Source organism: Choloepus didactylus, assembly GCF_015220235.1.
Source record: "Choloepus didactylus isolate mChoDid1 chromosome 26 unlocalized genomic scaffold, mChoDid1.pri SUPER_26_unloc1, whole genome shotgun sequence".
NCBI lineage: Eukaryota > Metazoa > Chordata > Mammalia > Pilosa > Megalonychidae > Choloepus > Choloepus didactylus.
The window spans coordinates 3253687-3263267 of NW_023637614.1; the positions used below are offsets into that span (position 1 = coordinate 3253687).

A 9581-nucleotide genomic window follows, 5' to 3' on the forward strand; every position below is an offset into this window, starting at 1 on the left:
GCAGTAATAGTGTTAATTCTTTTTGGAAAGTTTGGTAAAATTCCCTTGTAAAGCCATCTGGCCCTGGGATTTTGTTTGTAGGTAGACTTTTTTAAGTTCAGTTTTATGGAGATATATTCACATATCGTAAATCATCTGTGGTGTACACAGTACAATCTTATACCTGTGCATTCATTACCCCAATCTAGTTTTTGAACATTTTCCTTATCCCAGGAAAAGTGAAAAAAGATTAAAAATACAAGTAAAAAAGAACACCCAGATCATTCCCCCTCCCCCACTATTTTTCATTTAGTTTCTGTTCCTGTTTTCTACTCATCCATCCATATACTAGATAAAGGGAGAGTGATCTACAAGGCTTTCACAATTACAGTATCACAGCTTGTAAGCTATATTGTTATACAATCATTAAGAGTCAAGTCTACTGAGTTACAGTTTGACAGTTTTAAGTATTTACTTCCAGCTATTCCAATACCTTAATACCTATAAAGGAGTTAGGCAGGTGTGTGGGGTCATGCCACCTTCAGTCCCATGGCTTTGCCTCTCCTTCCCCCTCCCTTTTCACCCCAAGCCCGTGTTGCCACAGTACCAAACCTCGGAGGATTTCAGCCATGTGTCTGAGAAGCTCTATCTACCTGACTCTATGAAGGCACATGTGGTTCTCAAATATAGACATCCTGATGGAAATCTGTGTATTAAAGTACACATGATGATTTAGTTTGTTTGGTGGGTAGAACAGAACAAGTTCAAGATGTAAAGAAGATTGAGAAATTCCACAGTCAACAAATACAACTTATGGTAGCCAAGGAATCCTGCAGTTTTGCCATGGAAATTGAATGGTTTAAAATGAAGACTGTCATGTTCTTAGGAAGTAAATAGATATCTTTTGAATTTAAGGAAGTATTGGGATGGAAAATTCTTTATGTAACTAAGTGAGATACTCAAAAGCTGAGAGATCATTTTTTGTACTTTGTTTTTTAATGTTTACTTTAGAGAGCTTGGAATGTAAATGCTTTCAGTTAGAAAGCCTCTCTTTATTTTTGGAAATTGAACATGAAATCTGGCTTATTTCACTCAGTATATTGCCCTTGAGGTTTTGTCATCAACCCATTTTTTAACATGGTTTTGTTCACACACCATACATTCAACCCTAAGTAAACAATCAATGGTTCTTTGTATGGTCACATATTTATGTGATCACCACCTTCACCACTGTCTATATAAGGGCATCTACATTTCTTTCACAAGGCAGGAGGGAGAGTCAAAGAAGGTAGAGAGGCAAAAGAAGGAGGGAAAAATGACACCTAGGAAGCAGGAAAAGGAAAAATAACCTTAAATCAAAGTAAAGAGTCAGACAACACCACCAATGTCAAGTGTTTAACATGCATCCCCTATCCCCCCTGTTATCTGCATTTACCTTGGTATATCACCTTTGTTACATTAAAGGAAGCATAATACAATGATTCTGTTAGTTACAGTCTCTAGTTTATGTTTATTGCATCCCACCCCCAATGCCTCCCTATTTTTAACACCTTGCAAGGTTGATATTTGCTTGTTCTCCCTCTTAAAAGAACATATTTGTACATTTTATCACAATTGTTGAACACTCTAGATTTCACCAAGTTATGCAGTCCCATTCTTTATCTTTCCTCCTTTCTTCTGGTGTGTCACATGCTCCCAACCTTCCTCTCTCAACTGTATTCATAGTTATCTTTGTTCAGTGTTCTTACATTGCTGTGCTACCATCTCCCAAAATTGTGTTCCAAACTACGCACTCCTGTCTTCTCCTATCACTTTGTAGTGCTCCCTTTAGTATTTCCTGTAGTGCAGGTGTCTTGTTCAGAAAGTCTCTCATTGTCTGTCATAAAATATTTTGAGCACTCCCTCATATTTGAAGGAAAGCTTTGCTGGATATAAGATTCTTGGTTGGTAGTTTTTCTCTTTCAGTATCTTAAATATATCACACCAATGGCCTCCATGGTTTTTGCTGAGAGATCCACACAAAGTCTTATTAAGCTTCCTTTGTAAGCTTCCTGCTTTCAAGATTCTCTCTGTCTTTGATATTTGATAATCTGATTATTAAGTGTCTTGGTGTAGGCCTGTTCAGATCTATTCTGTTTGGAGTATGCTGCACTTCTTGTATCTGCAATTTTATGTCTTTCATAAGAGATGGGAAATTTTCATGGATTATTTACTCTATTCTTGCTTTTGCCCCTTTTCCCTTCTCTTCTCCTCTTGGGACACCAATGATATATACATTCTTTTACTTTGTTTCATGCTTAAGTTCCCAGAGACATTGTTCATATTTTTTCATTCTTTTCTCCATCTGCTCCTTTGTGTGTAGGCTTTCAGGTATTTTGTTTTTCAGTCCCTGAGTGTTTTCTTCTACCTCTTGAGATCTGGTGTTGTATGTTTCCATTGTGTCTTTCATCTCTTGTGTTGTGACTTTCATTTTCATAGATTCTACTAGTTACTTTTTTGAACATTCAATTTCTACCTTATGTATACCCAGTTTTTTCTTTACAGCCTCTATCTCTTTTGTGAATTCTCCTCTAAGCTTCTTGAATTGATTTAGCATTAGTTGTTTAAATTACTCTATCTCATTTGAAGTGTATATTTGTTCCTTTGACTGGGCCATAACTCTGTTTACCTTAATATAGGTTGTAGTTTTCTGCTGTCTAGACATCTGACCTCCTAGGCCACCCCAATTAGGTTTTCCCAGATGAGAATAGTCTCAGGTCACAGGAGGAGGAAATATTCAGTATCTGGTTTCCCTGATGGTTTTCCTGAGAGGATTGAAACACATATGCTTTTCTGCCTGGCTGGTGCACCTGTCAGCCTGTCATCAGCTGGTGTAAGAGGGTATGGTCTGTGGCTCTCCTCCCCCAGGCTTTGGGGTCTGGTTCTAGAAAGGCAGGCAGTAGAGCTGGTCCCCTCCCTTTCCTCTTGGGAAGCTATGCCCCTCCAGAGAGGTCATCTGCATATCAATAAGTTCTTTGTTTCTCTGACTCTGCTGATCAAAGTGTTTTGATTTTAAAATGGCTGAGGCTTTCTTTACTGCAAAGCACTTCGGGCTGAAAATGGCTGAGGCTTTCTCCACAGAGAGAGTAAGGGACAGAAAGCTCACAGATTCACCTGTCAGCCAGAGATAGCACCCAATCCTCTTGGCTCCCCATCCTGAGACAGATATGTCCCCTGACTCTCCCAATGTCAGTTGTCACCAAAAGCTTCTGTGTGCTTATTGGGGATTCACTGTCTGTATTGAGCAGTTAATATTAAAACCCCAGTTGGATCAGGGCTGAGGTCCACTCATTTGTTTGGAGAGTGCTGATCTCTAGCACCATGAGGCTTCCATGAGTGAGGGGCTCTTGGCTCTCAGCTCTCAGCATGGGTCCACAGATTTTACTTACAGTTTTCATGCTGTGATCTTGGGCATCCCTCCTAATTCAGGTTGGTGGATGATGAGTGGACAGTCACATTTTATCCCTGCAGTTATTCCAGGTTATTTATTAGTTTTTTGGTCATTTATGAATTGTTCCAGGGTGGACTAACAGCCTTCCACTCTTCTGTATGCCACCATCTTAACTCCTCTCTATCATATCCATGTAATCCATTTGTCCAAGTTGTTGTCCCTTTTATTTGCTTTGTCTTACTTCCCAGAACAAATATGTACCTTGTTCATATTTTGTATCCATACTTCAATAGCTAGACATCTCTTTAAGGAGGTGTATTATTTACTATATTGGTGAATAAAACCATCCCTATTTGGAGGGAGCAAAAGGAAAATAATACAAGTTAGACCATCCATGTAAATGATAATTATCACCAACTTCATTTTGCAACATATGAAAGTGGTCTATCTTAAAAAAAAAAGGACTTAAAGTAGATTAAATAAAATTGTGATTTATCCATTGACACCCAGGCTGAAATTTAACTCTACTTAAACTTTAATTTATATTTAACACTTAGGCCTTATGAAAATCTAAGAATATTGGTAATAAAATAAAGCCTTAGTTACCTAGTAAATAAGCAAAATATACGTATAGACTATTCATTTGAGAGGAAATAAAATTATAATTGAAAGAAAATTGGGCAAACTCATTAAGAATTAAAGAAGAGGAATTTAGGAAAGCATCAAGTGAATCAGTTTCTACATTAAACTTTAAATAAAACTATAAATGTAACTTTATAAATAAACTATAAATAGATGGTAATATCACTTTTTGTGAACTATGTTCAGGTATATAGCTTTGAGGGTTGAAAATGTATACAGCTCCTTCCAAAACATTATTATACTTCTTTTGGAAACTTCAAAAATATTTCTACCTTTTGTATCAGTAATCTGAACTTCATCCAAAAATTATGCTAAAGAAATAAATTTATCAACCATGTGTTTATATGCATAGCATTATTCAGGTTAACATTATTTAAAATAGTAATAAAATTGTAAATGTACAATTGTACATTCCCCACTTTGCCTCTTTAAATTAATCTGACTCCTGGGAAACCATATGTCCATTTCCTAGTATAGGTGAACTGAGCATTCTCCAAGGTAATTTAAGGAAGTTCCCTTGTACCATTGTACCAGCTCTAACATTTTCTCTGTCTTAATATAAGGAACTGGCTCCAGTCTCTGGCTCTGACCTGCAGATGGCCCTCAGTTGGTCTCATGTGCCTCATTCTCACCACCACTTTCCAAGTGACAAGCTCTCTGCAGCTCTTCCACAATGCCTTCACTGGGTGATATAACCCACATGCATTTGTTTCTTTAGCAATTTTAATAATGTAAAACTCTAAGTTTAGCTAGATATTTTGGCTGATTTGGATGCTCATGTTTAAGACTCTTTTCAAACAGTTATATTTAAATTAATTAACCTAATTCTCTTAGTGTCTTAAAAAATCTCCATTCTCACACAATTTCAAATCCAGAAAAAGTTATGAACAATTCACAAACTCACTTTTTTAACAGGTGCCTCAAGAAAAGTGATGCTAACAGCTAAGGAGGTAATAAATATGTTGCATCTCTTCTTTGCTATATCATTAATTATTTACCACCTATATCTAGGATGCTTTGATAGGTTTTCATTTTCTCATGTTCTAAAAGATCCAGTTCTTATATCTAAATGTTTCCTACAAACAACAGAAGATAACATTTGAATCACAGTAACAGGCTTAGGGAATTCTTTAAGGGAAGTTAGCTTACTTTCCTTATTTAAAAAATGGACTTAAAAATAGTAGTTTTAAAGGGATGGTATGAAGGACACTAAGATAAGCTGTGAAAGTATTCAACATCTACTTGGAGTCTTGGTTGTCCTGGAGAAGATGAGCTCAATTGGCACATACTGAATCTGAGTCTGTTAAAAGAATCATTTGGAAGGTCTACAGAAGGAAGAGAATGAGTTTATTATACATTCTATGATCCAAGAGAATGGGTCTTTGTGGATCAACAGACCTATATTAGGTTTAACAGCATGGGAGAAGGAAGGAGGAATTGATATTACATCAACCATACCCTCAATTCCTTAAGCTGTTTTCATGTTCCTGTCCTCTTCACTGGTTATATTTTGCCAAAAGTCACTGGAAATCTTATCTTAGATTATCCCTCCTGGAATATTCTCCTACTTTCTCAAATGCCAACCGTTTCTTCACATTGATTTTGAGTTCTACTTCTTTCATGAGACCTTAACTTACCATGCTAGTCTCCTTCTCCTTTATACTCATAGTAACCTATAAACCACCTTGCAGTTATAAAAGGGAAAAGAGCAAGAAATTTGGACTCATTTACCATTCCATCATTCCAGCTGGGTAACCTAGAGCAGGTCTTTTACCTTCTGGTGCTACTCTTGGCCATATGTAAAATATTGAGCTGCCATCAATATTCTTTTTGAGTTTGTTACATAATCACCATCATTCTGGTTGATCTAATAGACTCCAGGGAAGACAGAAAGCCAACAACAGTTTACACCATTCTTAGGCTATTTCTACATGTATTCTTTATAAGTAAAGAGCACAGGTTTGATGTCACATTGATAACAAATTATCCAGAGTATCTAAGTCTTTCAAAGGCAGAAGTTCCCTATTTCAGTACATATTGAATCCTGCTTCAGTAAAATTTTCTTGCTTCTAGGCTTCTGCCTCAGCCCTTGGCTCCCAGCAGGGCAGATAGTCATCTGATATAGAAACAGGATTGTTTTTATTAATGAAAAGCAGATATGATTAATAGAATGGCAGAACATTAGAACCAGGAGTCTGGAATAACATATCACAATTCTTATGTTCTGAGTGAAAAATCTAACTCCCAGAAAGATAAAGTCAATGACCCAATGTTTCACTAGAGGCAGTGTAGAATGGGGGTGGAATGGGGGTTAAAGTTACCTGAGAAAAAACTGAACAATTCCAACTAACTCTATGATATCAGCCAAATCATTTAAAGGCCCTAGGCTTAAATGTCTTAATCTGTAAAGTAAGACTAATAGTACTTTCCTAAATAAAAATATCTACTCAATGTTTAGGTTACTTGTACTTGTCACCTGCATGACTGATTAGAATTAGTCATTATTCCAAATTTTTCCCTTCCTTTCTCTGGGTAACTTTCTGCATTAATTCACATTCTACCACACAGTTTCAAGATGCTGAAGAAATGCTTCTTTTTCACATTTAGATTATGTTCTCCCTTGAGTGGAGAGGTGAAAGTACAAGAATGAATGTATCGTGTCTTTTGAACAAAGATTCTGTTATTTAGTCTATAGAATAATCTATACCCCAGAAAAGTCTCACTGTTCCAGTTATGTCCACCTTAAAAAATCATTTCCCAGCACCTAGAATTACTCTGGTTTGTTAAAAGAAATATAAAATAGAAAACTCAGTAACAATGGTGTTATTTGATAAATATAACACCATTAAAAAGATGTTATTTATAATGTGACTTTATTCATTGGAGAAGTTCTTTAAAGCAGACATCTTTACAGCCTTACTGAAAATCAATCTCTAAGAGTCACATCATACCTTGATCAGTATATAAGGAGTCAGGAAAAGCACAATATATAACAGGAACAGACTTTAACCAAATAAGAAATAGTTGATATGTACTGGAGCATATTTCACTGAGGAACATTTACTTCCTACCATACTTTCACTGTAGTGATGTTCCTACCACCTGATAAAGTAGGCTTTAGTTGTCCTACACTAAATGGGCCATGTGTAGCTCTGTGTGTCTGCAACAGTCAAGGCCACTCAGCCTGGTCAGTGGACACAGATCTGGAAGGAACTGGACATACCATCATTAGATTTGGATTTAAAGGTTCTTGTGGTGAGGGAGATAAGTGGAGCATTGGGTGTTGACTTAAAAGGCAAAGCCTGATATCCAAGAGGCATTATGAAGGAATAGAGAAGAAATAGAGAAATCCCCATCCAGGGCCAGGAAAACACACACTAGCAAACACAATTGTAGCAGTGACAAACTTTACCATACTGTTCAAACTTTAAAAACCATTATTGTGCCTAGGGATAGACTTCCTCTTAGAATTTACTTTAGGACTTTGCTGAAACTGATGCAAGATTAGCACTTCCCACATAGCTTGTTACTTCCATTGTTATTGATGTAAACTTTTAATTGCTTCATTAGCTTTACTCTCTTTTTTCTCCCTTATACATTCAGACAAAATTATATTTCTTAGGATGTTACTGTCCTCGGGTTCAGCACCTGCCTTCAATTAGAATACTGACAGTGGATGAAAACTATGTTTGGAATATTCAAAGTCTCTTCAGGGAGACAGTTGCCTTTGGCAAGTATATGACCAGGAAAGAACTTATAAGGAGATTCCAATTTGTTCCCTCCTTTTTCAACAAGTTCTGCCTGGGCAATGCCTAAATTTCCCTGGTGACTGATAAGGAACTAAATCAAAATGTCACAAAGTATTACAAGTTAAAGAATAAAAACTGAATCAGCAAGCCAAAGCCATGGACTCATTTAGTAAATTCAGTGAAATGTTGGTCATTCCTATAGAAAGAAAAAAGAAGGTAAACATATATTAGATCAAATGATTAAACTTTAGAGGTTAATAAATTTATAGCAAACAGAAAAATTGTTTCAGATACTCTTTCAGTAGAACCATTCAGGAAGCATCAGTTGACACAAACAATAATCCTTTTTCTCTTTGTACAAGAGTAGGGAAAACATATTGGTTGAGCTCAGTAACATGTCATGTAAACCTAGGGAAAAATTCTCTAAGTATAACAGGTCTAAAGAGAAAGATATTTAAGCATTATTCTTTGGCACACACTAACTAAAATTTCATAGCAACAATTTGAAAAGCAAGGTTGAATTCCTGATGACTAGGAAAGTGCTTACCTCAGTGGGATAAAGAATTCCATGTAACAGTCATACATTATCCGGGGCCAAATGACTAAAATTTCACTATTAGAAAATTAACATTCATGAAGAAAGCAAATATGCATTGGAAAACTGAAATAATCCATTTCCATTTTAAAGAGAAGAGTCAGGGCATCACTAAGAAACTGATCATCTTTAAAATGAGTGATGAGAAAGAAGGAAAAAGCTCACTTCACAGTGTCTTGAGACTTTGAAATTATTTGTGGAAAAGGAAAACTGGGGCCCTCTATTTTTATGGGAACTTGGGAATATTGTCCCCACAACCAGTGAAATTAAACTATTTCCTCACATCTTTAGGGTGAAAAAAATCTGGAAAATGACATCCTTTCATAAAGGAGACTTTTCATTTAAAAAATCAGAAATTAGTAGTGTTATCATGACAGGGAAAATAGAAAACAAGGAATTGAGATAAAGTCATGTTTGGGTTCAATCAAGCTATCTGGTGGAAGCATGCTGACCAAGGAATCCTGACACTTAGTGTCCTAGTCTGCCAGGGCTGCTGTGAAAAATACCACACACTGATGGACAAAACAACAGGTTTGGAGGCTAGATGGCCAACACTAAGGGCTCCACAGGCCATGTTTCCTCCTGGAATCTGTAGCATTTTGTTGCTGGCTTGCTGCAATCCTTGTGGCTCTTTGACTTACATCACTGTCTCCATCACAAGACATTGCCCTTGGCCTCTTCCTGTGACTTTCTCTGACTTCAGGCTTCTTCTGATATCCAGCTTCTTTTGCTTTTTTGCCTCTGTTTCTGGCTTCTACTGACTATGTCCCATTTTCTTCTCTATATAAGACCATCAGATTAAGAGATAACCTGATTCAATTTGTCTACACCTTAACTAATAATAATATTTTGAAAAGATCCTATATACAAATAGGTTCAGACTCACTGGAATGCAGATTAAACTTTGAACTGGTCTTTTGTGTGGTCCATGTTTCAATCACCAACACTGTGCTTCTTTAAACTCTGCTACTATCCAGTTGTACATTGCTAAATATGACTTACCATATTTGTAAAATATACATAATGACCACCTCACATGAATGGCACAAGCATAAAATGAGAAAAGATTTGTGAAATTACAAAGTTAAATTTTTCATAGAAACATAAGTCCTTGATAATTATCACAGTAATCGCTAAATGTATTGATCTTTACATGAATGAATTCATTTAATACCACAATCCAAAT

General features: G+C 36.3%; 1 pseudogene; it reads left to right on the top strand.

Moving 5' to 3' along the window:
- The first annotated feature begins 511 nt into the window (after positions 1 to 511).
- LOC119525722 lies at positions 512 to 876 on the top strand (annotated as a pseudogene).
- Positions 877 to 9581: the final 8705 nt, after the last annotated feature.